Source organism: Accipiter gentilis, chromosome 7 (genome assembly GCF_929443795.1).
Source record: "Accipiter gentilis chromosome 7, bAccGen1.1, whole genome shotgun sequence".
Classification (NCBI taxonomy): Eukaryota; Metazoa; Chordata; class Aves; order Accipitriformes; family Accipitridae; genus Astur; species Astur gentilis.
In genome coordinates, this window is record NC_064886.1 from 35067718 (window position 1) to 35084914 (window position 17197).

The 17197-nt window shown below is 41.5% G+C and overlaps 1 protein-coding gene across 3 annotated transcripts in view; it reads left to right on the plus strand.

Annotated features, from left to right (window-relative positions):
- The first annotated feature begins 534 nt into the window (after window positions 1-534).
- The window catches only part of CDH11 (cadherin 11), an 83247-nt gene continuing 66584 nt past the window's right edge, over window positions 535-17197 (plus strand). Inside the window, exons 1-2 of one of the 3 annotated variants that reach the window (XM_049805789.1) lie at window positions 535-596; window positions 1002-1146. The gene's annotated coding sequence lies outside the window, so the exon portion shown is untranslated. Of the gene's footprint in view, window positions 597-994; window positions 1147-1461; window positions 1561-17197 lie in introns of those variants that run through there. The other 2 variants (XM_049805788.1, XM_049805791.1) reach the window with 2 other exon arrangements.

Below are 17197 nucleotides of genomic sequence, written 5' to 3' on the forward strand. Positions count from 1 at the left end.
GTGCCCGGGGTTTTCACTTGAGGTAATGAAAACAGAGAGTGCGAGCGAGCGAGCGGCAGCCCTTGAGTCAGGTGTGTTTGAGAAGGAAAGGGTCACCCCCTCCACCTCCAGCGGGAGGGGAGCCTGCCCGGGCAGAGAGGCCTGGCCTCGGCCTCTGGCTGTGAGCTACACCAGACCACGAATTTCCACGTCCAGAAATGCTTGGGGAACTTTTTCTTCTTCTTCTTCTTCTTTTTTTTTTTTTTTTTTTTTTTTTCTTCTTCCCCCTCCTGGACAAATGTCTGCTCATGACAGGAAACATGACTGGATTCAGTATAAAATGCTCCTGCTGTTTGTCCAGCTCAGACGATTTCTCTGTCTGTGCTACGAGGTAGGGGTAGCCCCCCACGCAGGAGACCTCCAGCGGCAGTGGGTCACGGCTGGCCGTGCCCGGGGCTCTGGCGTGGGTTTCAGCCCACCCGCGGCGCCGCCGCCGCCGTGGGGTGGTCCTGGGCTGCCTGCAGAGGAGTGGCGACGGGGAAGGGACAGGGCATCGCTCCCCGCAGCCCGCCAGCCCGCCAGGATGGGTGTCCCCGTCCCCCTCGCCGCCGACGTGCGTGTGGGTGCCCGCGTGGCTGAGGGGGTGCAGAACCGACCCGTGGGGTGGGGACGGCGTACCCCCCCCACCCGTCGCCAGGCCTGGCTGGGCAGAGGCAGAGGGTGCCCTGGGCTCCTCGGCCCCCTCGCTTTGCCCTTCCAACCCCCACTGCTCCCCCGCAGGCATGAGGGGACGCTCAGGACGCGGGGGGGGGGGGGGGGCCCTGCGGGAGGGCAGGCGCTGGGGTCTGCTTTCCTCTCGGGGTGGGGGGAAGGGAGAAGAGAAGAGAGAAGAAGCAACAGCCTCCCGCTTTTCCCTTCCTCTAATCTTGCTTCACTCCCCCTTGCTCCCTCTCCCTCCCTCTCCCCTTTCCTCTCCCCTTTCCCCTCCCTCCCTCTTTCTAATTCCTGCCACTAGCTCGGAGCCTCATTCAGCAGCCGCTGCCAGTGGAGTGTAATAGGCTGAAGATGCTGCCGTGCCTGCTCGGGGTCTAGTTGTGAATGGGACTTGCCTCCTCTCCCTCCTCCGGAGGCGGCCGAGGGAAGCAGCCAGCCCCGCCGGACCCGCAGGTAAGCGGCGGCCGCAGCCGCCTGCCCCGGGGAGAGCCGCGGCGAGCAGCCGGGGCACGCCGGCGCCGGACTTGCGGGGCGAGGAGGGCGGCTCGGCGAGGGGGAAAGGGAAGGGGGCTGGTGGTGGTGGTGGTGGAGGGGGGGAGCGGTCGCCTCCCGGAGCTCGGGGCAGGAGGAGCAAGCCGGAGGATGCGTGCGTGTGCGCCAGAAACTTGACAGCAGCGGCGCCGGGGCCGGGGCCGGGGGCGGGCAGGTGTGCGGCGGGGAGGGCGCCGGGAGCGGGGTGCCGGGGCCGGGCAGAGCCGGGCGAGGTGCGCGGCTCTGTGCCGCAGCTCCGCGCGGAGGCGGCCGGAGGGCTCCCCGAAGGGGCGAGATAGGCTCTCCGAAGGGAGAAAGGAGACGCCGTGGCAAACGGTATTTTTTTTTTCTTTTTTTTTTTTTCTTTTTTTTTTTTTTAATTTTTATCTTCCTTCAGCTCTTGCTCGGTGGGGGGGGGGGTGTGTGTGTGTGTGATGCGGGGAGGGGGGAGGGCGAGCATTTGTCCGTTTTTAAAATGCTCCTCCGGATAAGCAGATATTGAAAGCCCCGAACTGAAAATCTTTTACTTGCACTGTAGCTCCCAGGCACGAAATGGATATGCAGAAAATATGAGTGCATGAAATGAAGGATACTCTATCCAGAATAAGAGAGGGAAAGACTTTGATTTATATATATATAGATTTGATTTATTTTGCTTGCTGTCTTTCAGATGCCTTACTGTTCGTAGGGTACCAAAATGGTATCTGTCTCTAATACGGGCTAGTCCAAAAAGCGTTAGACTCTTGGGTGATAACATGCATAAGCACGTCCCCAAGAAAGGTAAAATAGATCAGGCTGCGGGTCCCCATAAATACCATTAACTTTTAGAATAAAAGTGCTTCCTGTGCAGTCCTCCGGGAGCACATATAGCAGTCTGACATCATGATACAAATGCCTTTACCTTCTGTAGAAGTCCCCCTTTATTGTCTACCCTTTTAAATATTCATTTGGTGAGGAGAGAACCAGTATATGCCAGGAGATCTTCTTTGTACCATTGCTACAAAGGACAGTGTGGCTGTGTAACATAGTATTTACCTACCAAGATATCTGTGACAAAGGAACCTTTTTAGCAATTCAGAAATTGGCCCTTCATAAGGAGAATGCTCATTTCTTTTTTCACGTTCCAATGACTAGTGACTCCCTGGGAAAGACGTTCTTCCTGTTGATTTGTGATGGTGATACAACAAGAATTTCACAGACACTGCACCCCTCTTGAGAAATTAAATATTTTTAATTATTTAATAAAAAACTGTTGAACGAGAAAAGCACTAACAGATTCAGGAGCAGGGAAGCACGCACTCAGACGTTACTGAATGTCCATCTCTTTTCCCCCTCCCTTGCTCTTATGCTTGCTTCAATGTTTCCAAAGTCTGTGTGATTCCCCAGGTAAATACTTTGTTCTCTCTTTCTACGCTGGCTAAGGTATACCAATAAATAAATTTGCTTTCAGTGTAGAAGTTCTTCAGTAATTAATCTGATATCTGCCTCAGTCAGGTCTGTCCACTGAGATTTGGAACACAAATCAATGATTGTACTCAATCCTTTGGATGATTTTGTTTGGAGAGATATGTTGAAGTATATGGAAGTGGAATTGCAGATGTTTGCTTATGACCAGCATTTTCAAAGCAGAGCGGCACAATTCATGTTGCTGGGAGATGGGCAGTAAGAATAGTAGGGAGATTGAGAGCAGAAGGTCTGGTTTGAGCTTCATACCTTAACATACAAAACAAGTCTTCTAGCATATTTCTCAGTCTACTAGGCTCTAGAAAACAGAAGTTTCTGACTGTACTTCTAAAGCAGTTCTCCCTCCTCTTGCAGAAGAAGAACAAAATAAAGTTACAGAACTAAGAACAAGATCTTCAATGAAAGAATTGGAAATTCCTTAGGAAAATTACTTAAAAGACATCTTTCTTTTGCAAGCTCTTGTTCTTAGGCCCTGGAATAGGATAGTTACTTTTTTTTTTCCCCCTCAGCCTTGCACTAGAGCATCAGAGAATGAGCATGGACAGAGAATGCCGTTTATAGACTTCTCTACATCAATTTTAACTTTGCTAAAATTTTAAGTGTTGCCTGTCCAAAAAAATCACTAGGAACTAGATTACCTCATTACCAGAAATGCTGCTACAATAGTAATGTCAAGAGATGAGATAAGTCATTGCGATTTATCATCAGCAGTTTCAGAAGGAAATATGTATGGAAATGCTTGATTGAGAGACAGGGCAGCTAAATTAATTTTTCTTTTGCATAACAATGTGGGGAAACTACAAAGATTAGAATGATTTCTGTTATTTATCTGATAAAGTGCTTTAAAATATGTCATGTGATTTCAGCTTCAATTAATATGCTATTCTGACAACATTTGACATCCTTAATTTAATTTAGTATAAGAAACATATGTGAAGTTCAGAGTTCCAGTAGACTGAGACTAACATTTTTTTTGTTTGTTTTCTGCAAATGCTGTAACTAAACAAAGCATAACCTGAGCAACAAATGTTTTATTGCTGAGATTTCCAATAGAAGTTATTTCTAGCTCGGACGTCACAGAAATTCAAAGTAATTTTGAACTTGAAACTAGCGTCTGCTCTTTTTGGTGAGCCCCCTAAATCAATTTTGAATCCATTTTGTGAGCTGGATGCTTAGCGAAATATCTTCAGTGCGTGAGAAACAGAGGTCTCATCTGGAATCGATTAATTTGAAACAGTTTAGCAACATACTTCCTAGCCTTTTTTGTGTGTCTGAGTTTTTCTACTAGCATTTTAAGCTAAAAACCTGCGTGTAATTTCCTATGCTATACCCATTTTTTATTTTTATTATTATTATTTTTTTTAATGGCATCGTTGCCCCTTTGTTGGGGCCAACCCAGAGCTTAGGGAAATAAATGGAAAGATGGCCATTGATTTAAACGTAGTTTGGATCGGGCAGTTTGCCCATATGAATTAAGAGGACTTACTTTACACTTAAGTATGGTCGTTTTATGTCATATGTATGTTGCTTTATCTCCTATCGGTTAAGGACCATTGTAGTCATATGCTTCTTTCACAGAATTTTAGGAGAAAACGTATTCCCGTGTTTGGGTTTTGCTACCGAAGACTAGGGTGCTCGTGGGCTGTGAAATTATCGGTTCGTTTTAGCGCAAGCCTGCGTACGCCGAATTATTAAACCCATTCATTTTCTTTCCCCGCGTAAGGAAGGACTTTAAAGTCATTTAAATATTACCGGAGGGTAGCAAATCTGCACGCGGTGCTCCCCGAGGAGAGGTTTTACTCGAGGAGCCGGGATTTGCGGACGCCCTTCTCCCGGTGCCGAGCCTTGCCATCGCTCCGCCTGGCTCAACAGGTCGGCGGGAGGCGGAATGGCCGCGGGGGCACGCAGCGTTGGCAGCGCCGCTGCCGCGGCCGCCCTCGCCGCGCCGCAGGGGGCTCGCCGCCTCGGCCCGGGGCCGGCGGTGGGGCGGCCCCCCGGGGCTCGGTGGGGCGGCCCCCCGGGGCTCGCCGCCTCGGCCCGGGGCCGGCGGTGGGGCGGCCCCCGGGGCTCGCTGGCCCGCCCCCGGGGCTCGGCGGCCGGGCTCGGCGGCCCGGCCCGGCCCGGCCCGGCCCGGCCCGGTGTGTCGGCGGGCCGGCGGCGGGCGCGGCCGGGCGGGCACTAGAGGGCACTGATGCTCTTCGGTGCCTGGCCGGCGGCGGCCCGTCCGCTTTTCAGGGCGCTATGAAAAGCCGTTTTGTTACCACCAGCATCGCCGGGCCCTCTCGGGGGAGGTGGGATTCGATCGCGCCGCGGTTCGGGCTAACGCTGAGGCGGTTTGTCGGGATTAACGTCGTCCGCGTCGCTGGATCGCGTTACCTTCGGCGTCGCGTTACCGCCTTGGCGCTCGCTACAAAGTTTCGGGATCCTGTAACTTCGGGTTGTCCGAAGGGTGCCGCAGCTGGAGCAGAGGTGTAAAATGAACAGCTCGGGCCTCGCAGCGGCCGTGGTTTTTAAGGGGTCTGCCGTCTCTTTCTTCCTTTTTCAAAGACGGTCTCGGTTCCTGCTACGCCAAGAGAAAGAGCTTAAAGACAGAAAAAATGGTATGGCGAAACAGAAAATATTTCTTTCAAAAACGTTGTCGTGCTTGAGAGATCTTACAAAGACATCCTTCACAGAAAAAAAGATGTATTAGGCCAAATTGGTCTATTTTTACACGTGCACATCTAGGTCAGTGGAGCTTACAACGGAAGAACTGAGAGAAGTAGACCGGTCCAAATCGTTTCTGTATATCCCGTAGCGCCTTGGAATATAAAAGACATTGCTACAACCCATCATTGCAAATGCTGACCAAAAAGGATGTGCAGGACAGTATAGATTTTAAATGGTTGCAGGCTTGGAAGGATTCTCGTTCCCACCTGCCCTGTTCTGATGTTCTCCCCTAGACATCCACTTTGGGGTATTGCTAAAGGCAGGATGCTGGGCTGCGCACAACTTTGATTTGACTCATAGGCCAATCAAATTCCTGTGTATAGGAAATGTCTACTGTAAGTAACAGCGTGCAGAACTTTATAATAGTGTATTATATCCACTTGGGCAGATAGCGCAGCCAGAGAAGCTAACGTGTCTGATAGAAATTGTTGTCTACAACCTCGATGCCAAAAATGGGCAACACAGTGCCATAGTAGTTGTACGGTTTTTCTGTCAATCACCTGATTTAGGATATTAGTTAAGAACTACCTTAGAGTAACAACTCTTGGTGAGAGAGTTAGTAACGACTGCACTGGAAAATGAGCGCCGCTTTGCTGGGGAGCGCTGTGTTGCAAAGAGCAGTCCGAGACCTGGTAACTGCCCATCCTCTGTGCTCCAGGGCAGGGAACGTCCCTTAAACTGTTAGATGCACTCAAGGTGGGTGGAAAAGTTAGAGCTGCCAGACATGTTCAAGGCCCTCCAGAGAACATAACGCATGGCTGGGACATCAGCGGTGCCTTGCAAACCAGCAGGAATTCAGAGACAAATATCTGGAGCAGCCAGCCCTGCTGCCGAGCAGTGCCCGTGGGGAAGGTGACATTATGGTTAATTTTGCCTGACAACGGCATAAGGCCTTCTTCCATAACTGCTTGGGTGGTACGGTGGCTTTCAGGCACCCCAGTCCCACTGAGCTCTGCTGGCTCCATAAGCCGTAATTTAGCTCTTCAATTTTAAAGTGCTGGCTTAAGCAAATTCTAAGGGGTTTTTGTGTTTTTTCTCCAAAGTTTGGCAACGAGTAAGAGCCCTCTCCCTTCTGAATCAGCAAGAGTTCATCAGAATTCTTAATTGTAATGCAATGGCAGGCAGAGTTGGAGTAGTAGAAATCAATGTAAATGGATTAAAAGAAAAGGACCAAGTAACTGAATGTAAAAGAGAAGCCAGGAGTTTCCAGAGTGGTTGGTGAACAATGCAGCAAGAGGTTTCCAAGTATAATTCATTATTATGGTGATGATTTAATAGTTCATCAACAGCTAGACTATAGCCATGTTATAGATAAACTAACATAAAATGCAGTTGTGGATCATGAAGTATTGTAACGTAGACAAAATTGAACAGAACTTCGATACATGAACGTAAGCTGTAGGAAGTACCTATCTAGAAAGTAGTTACACTAAAGCTTCCATTGAATCATGTTGGCATGGTCTGACACTGTTCCAATGAACTCCCAATGATGCTGCGGAGACAGAGGCCCACACAGGCCAAGACTGGAGTGATGAGCAGAAGGAATTATTGTATTCGATAACCCTTTAAAAGACAGTTCACGGAATTTCTATGTTTGTGAGCTTCACAGCACCAAGCATTTGTTTCCCTTATCTTTGTATGATGCAACTAGTGCAGCTTTTCTTGCCCTAGCGGACTGCACCAGTACTGTCCCAGAGCTTGAAAACAGCCTGGCTTGGAATGGCTGTGCACAGGTTTGTTCCTTGCTTCTACCCTCGCATTAGCAAGTGGGATAGAGATTAAATTTATGGTGTACCCTCTTGCAGCCACCATTTCTTTTCATGTGAGCTCCTAATCATACAGGGTCTATATTGTCTTGGTAAGCTAAAATGTTCCTTAACTTGATGTCAATCCCCTTGAAGAGCTGCTGCTTCTGCACTGAATTTCAGTGATCATCAGATAATCCATGTGAAAGTGTTACATTTGAGGTTAAACTGGTGCCATAGAAAGTCTGGTTCAACATAATTTTTATCCCAGTGTGGCTGCTGATATATATTTTTAAATAAAATAAAACTTCAGAAACATATTAATTGGTCTCAGTGGTTAAGTTAAATAGTTAAATACATGCATACATATTATTCTGCCAAGGATAAGTCATTAGTTCAGTATAAACCAGAAATGATAGCTCTATTTGAATCAGGAGACTAAACCCTATTTCCATTAATGCTAACTGTTTTATTAATACATGCCTGTGTCGGCATTAAGTCATAAATTTAAATGGTCTGTCCCTTCTTGATTTAAAGTAATTATCTCAAAGATCTTGGCTGCTGAATGAATAACTGCGTTACTCCTTTCATCTTTTATCAACTAATTTTTTTTATTTATTTATTTTTTTTGTATGTAGACATTGTAAGGCAAACAAAAGAAATAGGATTTGTGCAAAGTTGGCTGGCATTTGAACCAAAAATAAATGTATTTTCATTACCAGAGCAGAATACCTATAACTATACCAGCCCCCAGACAAGGTTTCTCAGACCTTTTCAGTCATATAAAATTATGTACATCTTATGTCTACTTTATGCACGTTTACGTATATTTTCATGTATATTGTTAAAATTAATTTTTGTGTGTTACTGAAAAATTTTAATTGAAGCAACAGGTAGAAAAATGCAACCTTTAAAATCGTTTGAGAAAATTGACTTTCAAAAAGTTTGTACCTAATTTTTGGAATAATAACTTAATTTTATCTGAGAGAAATCCTGAGGTAAATACAGGACTTTGAATAGAATTTACAAAATAAAAACCTGGTCTCATTAGTGCTAGAAAACACACATGAAATTTTAGGACTAAATCTTGTCCTTTTCAGAGCAGTGCTTCCCACAGGCAGTCCTCCCTTTCAGCAGACTTGACCACATATTGATGTAGCTAGGTATTTCTAAGTATCACTCAATTCATTTTAAATCACCATTCAAGACAAGGTTTTAGTGCATTTCTTCATTACAGGGTACTTTTGGGCCAGGGCAGAAATGATTGTAAGCTTTTTCTGAGGAATAACCAATATTAAAACAGTTGATTGCTGCCAGGTTAATTCAATGTATATAGCTCAATGATCAAAACCTCCAGTTTCATATTGCATGCAACCATCATTATTTAACCACAGGGATTACCAGACTGATGTAACTGCAGAATCACTCAAACATTTATCCAATGCACACAGTGAACAGATATTTTTGAAGATAACGTCTCCTTCTCATTCTCTTTCAGCATATTTTTCTTGCAATTGAAATTCCAGTGCAGATCTTCAATATTTCACATTAGTGAAAGTTCATTCAGTGTTTCAAACCCAATTTCTCCAGACATAGGAGGTTCCAAAATTTTGAAAAGCAGTTGAATAATAATTTTACTTGGGGCTCTGATTCAAATAGAAAACTTTGTCCACCACTGATTGTTGCCTTTTTATTTGTTACCATTCCAGTTATAGCTAGTATATCTCGGAGAATATGGCTGATTAGCATGCATTTCAATTCTTTTTAGCATGGTGGCAATTTACATGCCATTTCTTTTTCTAAAGCAAGTGGAAAACATAGCGGGTATTGGCAGTTACATACAAACAATTTATCATTTACATACAAAAGGGCTGATTAGGTAGCAATACAAGTGACTGTAGGTCAGACTTAGAATAGTCATTATAGTTCTTTCGGTCCTTAAAATTGTGAATTTTGCAATATTTATATGAAAAAAAATATGTTCATAAACTATGAATATGTAGTCATGTTGCAAGTACTAAATTTAACACTCCTCTTAGAGATCTCCAGTATGTAGGTTTCTGTGGTGCAGTCTTTGGCTATACCCTTGTAGTGAAGCTCATTTAAGATGAACCTTTCCTCAACGATTCCCGGTCCTGTACTGCAGTTAACAGTCTACTGATCTGTACAAAGTTGATTTGGAGACTTCAGAGCTAATAGGGGTATCTGCATGATCTGGGTTGAAATAAAACATGTACAACATTTAAGGTTACTGTCTGTACGACCTTGGTAACATAGAGCCTGTGCTCCTAGGCATAGTTCTTGGTTTCTCAGGTTCCTGCATCATCATCTTGAGTTCATTGATCTTGCTTACGTTTAGATGATATTTCTTATGCCTCAGTTTATTAGCTTCTGTTCCCCCTCTACAGCGCAAAATCTAATATTCAGTGAACTTTTCACCTTCAAAGCTTCCTACTTTTCACTGCAAACTTTGCTCTGCACTCCCATAACCTCCATTTTATCAGGTATAGCAGACTCTTCTAGCCTTCCTTTTTATTTTCACATTTCTGTTTTACTCAGCCGTTGCCACCTATCCTCAAACGTGGAGACATTCTTCTCTGATTGAATGGGTCAGGCTAATCCAACACTTGCCTTCTCCTTTGGCTATTACTTCTACTTGAATTAAACAAGGGCTTCCTATTCCTAGGCTTCAATGTAATCATAAACCTCACTACAGTCTGGTGGTTAGTAATGCGCAGTTACCTTCTGCACATATTACTTAGTTTTTTGGAACCATAAGCTGAAGTCTTTCTTTGTATTTGGCTATGTATATATCAAACTACTGGGAGCAGTTAGAATTAATAAAAACCCATTCTCGGTCTGTTCATTGACTTCCTACGTATTTACTTCATAACAAAGAAAACTCTGCATTTAAATAAGGTGACATCAGTGTGACCTGAGAACTACTCAAGCAATCTCATGAAAAAGGACATGGAAACCAGCCTTACTGCCTCACTTAGACCATTTATATACAATATGCATATGTCATATATAACTAGGACGTGATGAACTCTATTGGAAAAGGTAACACAAAGATTTACTCCAGGCTGCAGTGATATGCTGTGATTCTATACATCACAAATTAGTAAGTGGCTGCTGGCCTGGGTTTTAAAGGGGCAGGCAGAACGCCTGATGAAAATCAAAAGTCGAATTACAAAAGTCTAATTTTTTTTGAATGGCCTTGAGTTGACATTGAATGCCACCTTACTGTGAGCTTCAGTATGTATTTGTACATTTAGAAGGCTAGGAAAATGTCCATCTTATTTAATATACGCTCAGAATTTTGTTATTGTTGTCAGCAGGCTTTTTTTAATGACTTCTATAAGCAGACAAGTTTAAACTATTTATCTGACATTTACACTTTACTGGTTAATATTGTGTCTGGTCAACTTGATCTAAAACAGAGAAACTGTATTGGAGCCCATGGGGTTATTCAATTGACAGCGGTATTATTGAACAATATCCTCGCTACGGAAATTTAAAGTACTTTTGGTAATTATATTAACTTATGTTTTTAAACAGAGTTTACATGGGGGTGTGCATTTCAGGGCTAAGCCAGTTTTTAGTCCTACTAGTGTTAGGAATGCTGTCAATATGCTATCATATGTAAGAAATCGCACTAATATTTGTTTAATTATCCAACCAAATTGAACAAGAAATTAGTTTGGCTGAAATAATCAAGTCTACAGAGAAAGTGCCAGCTCTGATACTTACCAAAATTTGACAGTTGCTTGTTGTCATGACCTTGGCTTTTTTTAATGATGAGCTAGAGGTCACAAAGTATACTAGCTGTAATTACTGCCTTCATAGGATTCTGTGGGCCATCCTCTGCAGCAGACTTGAACCAGATTGTCTAATGTATCAGATTACTGATGAACTGGGTGCAAAACTGTGTTTTGTTCTCACAGCTGTTAAATCCTCTTTCTGATTATCACTGTATACAGTCTGTGGAACAACTTAGCCTTTACGATATTTCCCTTCAGAAACGAATGACTAGCAAGCTATTTCTTGAAAGCTGTACATAACACAAGACCTACCCAAAATAGGACTTTTAACTTTTATTTATTTTTTTTTTGCAAAAAATTCTACAGAAGGTCATTGATACTTTGTTAAGAAAAGAAAGTAATGTAAATGAAATTAATAATGTGTGCAAAAGACTTTTCCATTCGTATTAAATCATTTTGCCTACTGGAGGAGAGAAGAAGAATGTTTTTGCCTAGAGGTATACCCCATCTGGAAATTAAATCCGTTTTTACTAGAAATGAAATCATTCAAAATAAACTACAGAAAAGCTTGTGTTTTAACTGTTTCCATGTGCTTAAAAGTAGACTATATTTAACCCATAAATGCTTTGGGCAGTTTATTACTTTGAGTTAATGAATGCTAATTGCTTCTTGAATTTGAGATCAGCAGCTCCTCCTTTCATGCTTTTCAGTAATGTTACAAGGAGTATTTTGAGTCACTCAGATATGACGGTTTCCTGTTTCACAGGTTAGTTATGTATGCAGCTCCTGTGACTTAATGAAAAAAAACATAAAATTGCATACACATTAACTTCCTTTCTCATTCTTACCAGTTGATTATACGCATTTCCCCCTTGGGGTTTATAAAAGGCCCCAAGTTTTATTTTCCAACAAATTAGAAACATACCAACTTTTTAATAACGTATCGAGTGTTTTAAATGTAAAGACATGAATTTCTATCTACATCCTCATGCCCCAAAATAATTTGTCTGTTATCTGTAGTAAGCCAGGCATATTCATTATGCTTTCTTAAGCCTGTATCCTTATGAATTGAGATGTCAGTCTGAATGACATGAATCCTTTCCACAGCTGTGCCTTGAAGGACAGATGCCTTTCTACCGTGAATGATACCAGAAAAAGTCCTGTTGCAAAAGTGTTTTTCCCACTTCTCAGTAGTCTGGTGAGGTCATTTCCATAATCCATGGAACTGTTGCTAAAATTAGGAGTGTGTGTATACATATATATATGGCTATGTTGTTAAAGCTGTGTAGGGAACTGAGTAAAAGATCCCCATATATTAATTATGCTTTCTAATTATGCCCTTTTAGTAATCTCCTCATGTCCCAAAAGTATCCTAGAGTGAATGAAGAGGAGCATAATTCCTCATTTATGGAGAGAAATTCTTTCAGTAGTCATATTGAAAACTACAAATCAGATGAGAGGACAGCACCTTTATTGACTTCTAGTTTCTGGTCTGTTTTGCAGGCACTGTGGCTGGGACTTTGACTTGGTAATGGCAAAAATGACTTCATCCAGGTGCTTGCATTTGAGGACAGGGAAAAGTGAAAGGCTTAAATCCATCTATTTGTTTTTCCTATTTTAAGAGCGTTCTTTCACTAGATTAGTATGTGCTTACTCGCATTTCTTTTGGGGGAAAGAGTTGGAAAGCATAGAACATGATGAAAACTCTTGTATTGCAAAGGCACCCCTCCTTGTTTCTCAGATTTATTTTTTTTGTGTCTTGGTGACATGCCATCTAAAGAGCAGCTTCCAAAGCATAATATTAAGGGAAGTTATCTTGACTGAAAAATCATTTCAGCTTATTTGGGAGGGGGAGTTTCAGCCTTTCAATAAACATCCCATCGAGTCTGTGGTATAAGGATCCTATTGGACCAGCATCCCCAAGTGACGTTGTGGTGCTCACTTTGAAATGCCAGAACACTGCGTAAAATTTGCTACTAATGAAAAAAGGGTTAAAAACCATATGGGCTAGTTATCTGTCTGGAGCTTCAAACAGCCACATTCTACATCAAAAGGGGACTGCAGCAACTCCTTGATCAAAGCTCAGGTAATTTAATTATTTGCCTTCATAATTCCAAGGGGTCTTTGAACAAGCTCAGGATGTCTGGATATTAGAATATGGGAAATTTATTGTTTCACTCCTTCTAATATTCCAACTTCAGAGAGCTTTTTCCTGTAAACAAAGCAGTCTGAAGTCAAAGAATTCAAGCAAAAGCTAGCGTGGAGAGATTCAGTTTTCTAGGATCATTATGAGCTGGAAATTAAGCCGATTCCTGTGGGGTGCAATATTTACCACTGTGACTCTTTGTGTTTATTTTATGTAACTAAACATCTGTACCAAATCTTGCAAACTGAAATGCTTAGCTCCTACTCCTGTAAGTTCACTTAGTTGACATTGTTTTTCCTGTTTCTCAATCTTGCGTGATTTTTCATATTTTATTTTGCAAACCTCTCTTTACCAAGCTCTAAGTGGCTCTTTGACCATGTCATGCTTTGAAAGGCTAATTAGCACAGTGTAATGTAGACTGTGAGGAGAGAGTTCATAGCTGATTCCTCCAGCAGCCCCCGCCAGAAGTCAGAAGAAATGTAGGGTTGGGAGAGAGGCCTATGGTCTGAAGGAACAGTGCTCAGTCTCAAGCACTCTCTGTGCTTTTCACCATCGGTGGCAGTCACATTAGATCAGGATTAATGGAGCAAAAATTGGTTGGCATTTTTAAAACCCTAAACATAGCAGTGACATGCATGCTGATACAAGAATGGATTCTCAGCCTGCAAAAATAAGCATCACTTTCTTTCTAGGAAAGATTAATTCCTTTGTATCTTTCCCTTTTATTTTTATTTTTGCATTTTCTTCTTTTTGGTCTGCCAGATTTCCTTTCACAGCTGGGGCCTGACCCCTCTTTTTTCCATGTTCATGGACCATAGTACTCTAAAATTTCTTATGGTAAGTACCAGTCTTAGTTTGTTGTGTTGTATGTTTATCTGCTATGTAATTTCTGCATAAAAGCGCTCTCATTGCCTGTGTTGTCCTGATTTTGTATGCGTTATATTCACAACCTGCAACAATTCTGTGTCAAACTGCTATTGAAGCCAGTGAGATGTCTCTGTGCAGAGTGCTTCCTTATATCTTAGCAGGAACAAAAATAAATTAGTGGGAGACAAGTCAGTAGAGACAGGAAACAAATGCAGTCACTATATGTGGTGGTAAATGTTTCCAAGAATAATATAAAACTTATATAAAGAAAATAAAACGGGTTGGCTCATCCCACCTTCTCATATTTACCTGGGAAATAATAAGTGCCACAAATTTCTAATACTGCAGATGCTTTTGCAAATTAATATTTTTCTTTAAAAATGCCATAGAAATTTTTATAGAACAAAGGGACTGCGAAATGCAAAATTGTGATAAATAATCTGATTAATTATCTCATATAAATCAGTAAATAATTAAGAAAAGACAACAGTGCAGTGTTCTGCAATTCATTATCATGCTGGTGAGGAGCTCTACAAAGTATTTTGTTTAAAATGGTGACAGGATGCTTGGAGAGACATGCTCCTCTGCTTCGTGTATGGGAAGGTAGAATATACTTCACATATCAGCTAACTGTAAAACAGCTCTATCAGCTATGTGCACTGCAGTTCCTTACAAGAAGGTTACAGAATTGAATCAACTATACTCAGTTGTAAAGACATTCCAAATTCCTACCATAATTCCCAGGTAACTGTTACTGGAAGGTTACATTGTTTGTGTGAAACTTTTGAAACCGCTGAGTCCTTTTTTTCAGTTTCTTCAATTTGGACAGAAAATTTTCTTTTAAGTTTGAAAGACCTTGCTTTTAATTTAATTTCAATTAACTAAATGTGTTCAAATTATTACCACGTGATAATCTCATTCCATATTTTCCAGGACATCAGCCAGTAGCGAGGTGATTATTTTGCTCAAACTGAAGTTACTTGGTTGGTATCACACCAAATCTACAGTAGCATTCAAGACACCAGTACTACAGTCAGCCAGGCAGTATTGCCAAAAAGTTTTACGTATATGTGTGTATATATATGAGAACACACACCCTTCCTGAACGTCTGTCATAGTTTTACTGTGAAATCTCTGATGTTAGACGGGACCATATACATGAGTTTATGGAAGCCTTAATTTCTGCCATATGAGCTGCATGGTGGTGTGAGTGGTTGCATTTGCCAGTGAGTGATGTAGTGATAGTGCACATGCCTGTGCCATTACCAGAGGAGGAGGAATTGATTAGCAATAACACACTTCATTAACACTGCACTTTCTCAATCATTGTAATTGTGGCTCTTCCCCTAAAACATCAAGTGGAACAGGTTTCATTTCAACCAAATCAATCTAATGTGTTAAAATTTACATAATTTCCTCTCATTGCGTTTATAGAGCAGCAGGAATTTTAATTTGCATTGTCTGTATAGTCTATAATCAAAGTGTTAAGAGCACAAGGTTTATTCATTATGTATGGCATGTGGTGACAAATTTACATAATAGGCTGCATCTTGCTGAAATATTTCTTCTTTCCCCATGCCCACCTTTGCAATTTTGGCTATAACTTATTTTCTATAAACCTGTTAATTCAATTACACAAGCCTTTGAGTTCTGTAGAACATTTGTTAGGAAGAAGTATCCTTATAAAAATAAATAAGTGGATGAAATGTCATACTGAAAGATGAGAAGTGCTAAGGGAAAGCATTGAAAACTGGACCATGTTTCCTGATTTCAGGAGAAAGCTGGTATAAAACCACTGTGATGTGTGCTGTTGGGTAAACGTTCATGGGTTGAATGGAAGTGTACCTTTTTGTTTGTTTAGTAGCAGTAGAGTCTATTCTAAGAAAATTTTCAAAACTAAGTTAGGGACTAAAAAGCAGTTAATAAATTAAGACTCTGTAAATGTAAACCTCCATCATTGATTGTTGCCTGCTAAGGCCAACCTTTGCTTTAGGGAAATAAAAGTGCTTTACAAGATATTCTTGATAGAAGGTTAGTATATTTTAGTAAATAGAGAAAAATTAGAGGATTTCAATAACATTTGTAGCAGCTAATAATATTATCTAAATCAGGAATGTAAAGCATCCATTGGTTTAGATACATAGGTCCCCTATGGAGTGTCACAGAGCTACCATAGCATAAAATTTATCATTCAGATTTTTGAATTACTGAGTTTTATGTGGGATGTATCAGACAGTTCCCCTCTTCCTTTTACTGCCCAAGTAAAGATATTCAGGCTAAAATGTAGGCATATAAATTTATTTTTATTATATCATACCATCTTATAATGCAACAGTATAAACAAATTTATTCCATGTTCTAGCATATACTACTCAGGTAGTACAGGATTCATCTACCTTTGATCAAAGAAAATGTCTGTGGAACCTCTTAAGAGAAAAGCAGAATATGTTTAGGTGTTGACAGTCATGCTCTTAGTAAGAGGTTATATGGACAGGTGTTTCAGTCCTCTACCAAAACATTCATACAAATAATTTTATTAATGCATAATTGAATCCCTAATCTGATGTTAAGAGTTTTAAACCATCATGCCAAAATGCTTCTGAACAGCATACGTAAAAATGAGAGCGAACACTGTAACTAAGTTCACGTTACTAAAGTTGTAAGATTAATACATAGACAGTCAGATAACGCTCAGTAGGTTTAGAGAAGTGCAAAAGACAAATGTAAAGCCAGTTAACCTTTGAGAGAGAAAATCCAAGGAAAGAGGAGACTCGTTTTGCAACTGAACTCACCAATAAAAGGGCCTATTAAAGTGATTATGAAGCTGTAACACTGGCCACTTTTTTCCCCCCGCTTTTCACAGAAGTTACTGTATGTGCTCCACAGTCCTCTAAAATGCTATCTTGTTCTGCTTTCAAGCTCCTCTGACAAGGACTGTTTTGCCTGCTTTCCATCTTTTTTCTTCTTTACCTATTTTCCTACCATTTCTCCATATCCATTGAATATTGTTTAAAAATCTGCAAGGAACCATCAAGATGGGAAAGTTTACAGATAAAGGCATGTAGCGAGAGCAAGTAATGTAATAATAGTTTTCTGTTTGCCCAGTTATATTCTCAGGGATAAAAAATGTATATGCTCAGTATTCAGATTCTTATAGTGGACCCATTCCGACTGGATGAATTGTAGAATAGGTGGTGAGGGAATGTGCTACGGTTTTTAAATTACTTCCTTTCTATACACAGTGTGTGACAGCTATATGAACCCCAAATTGATTTTGT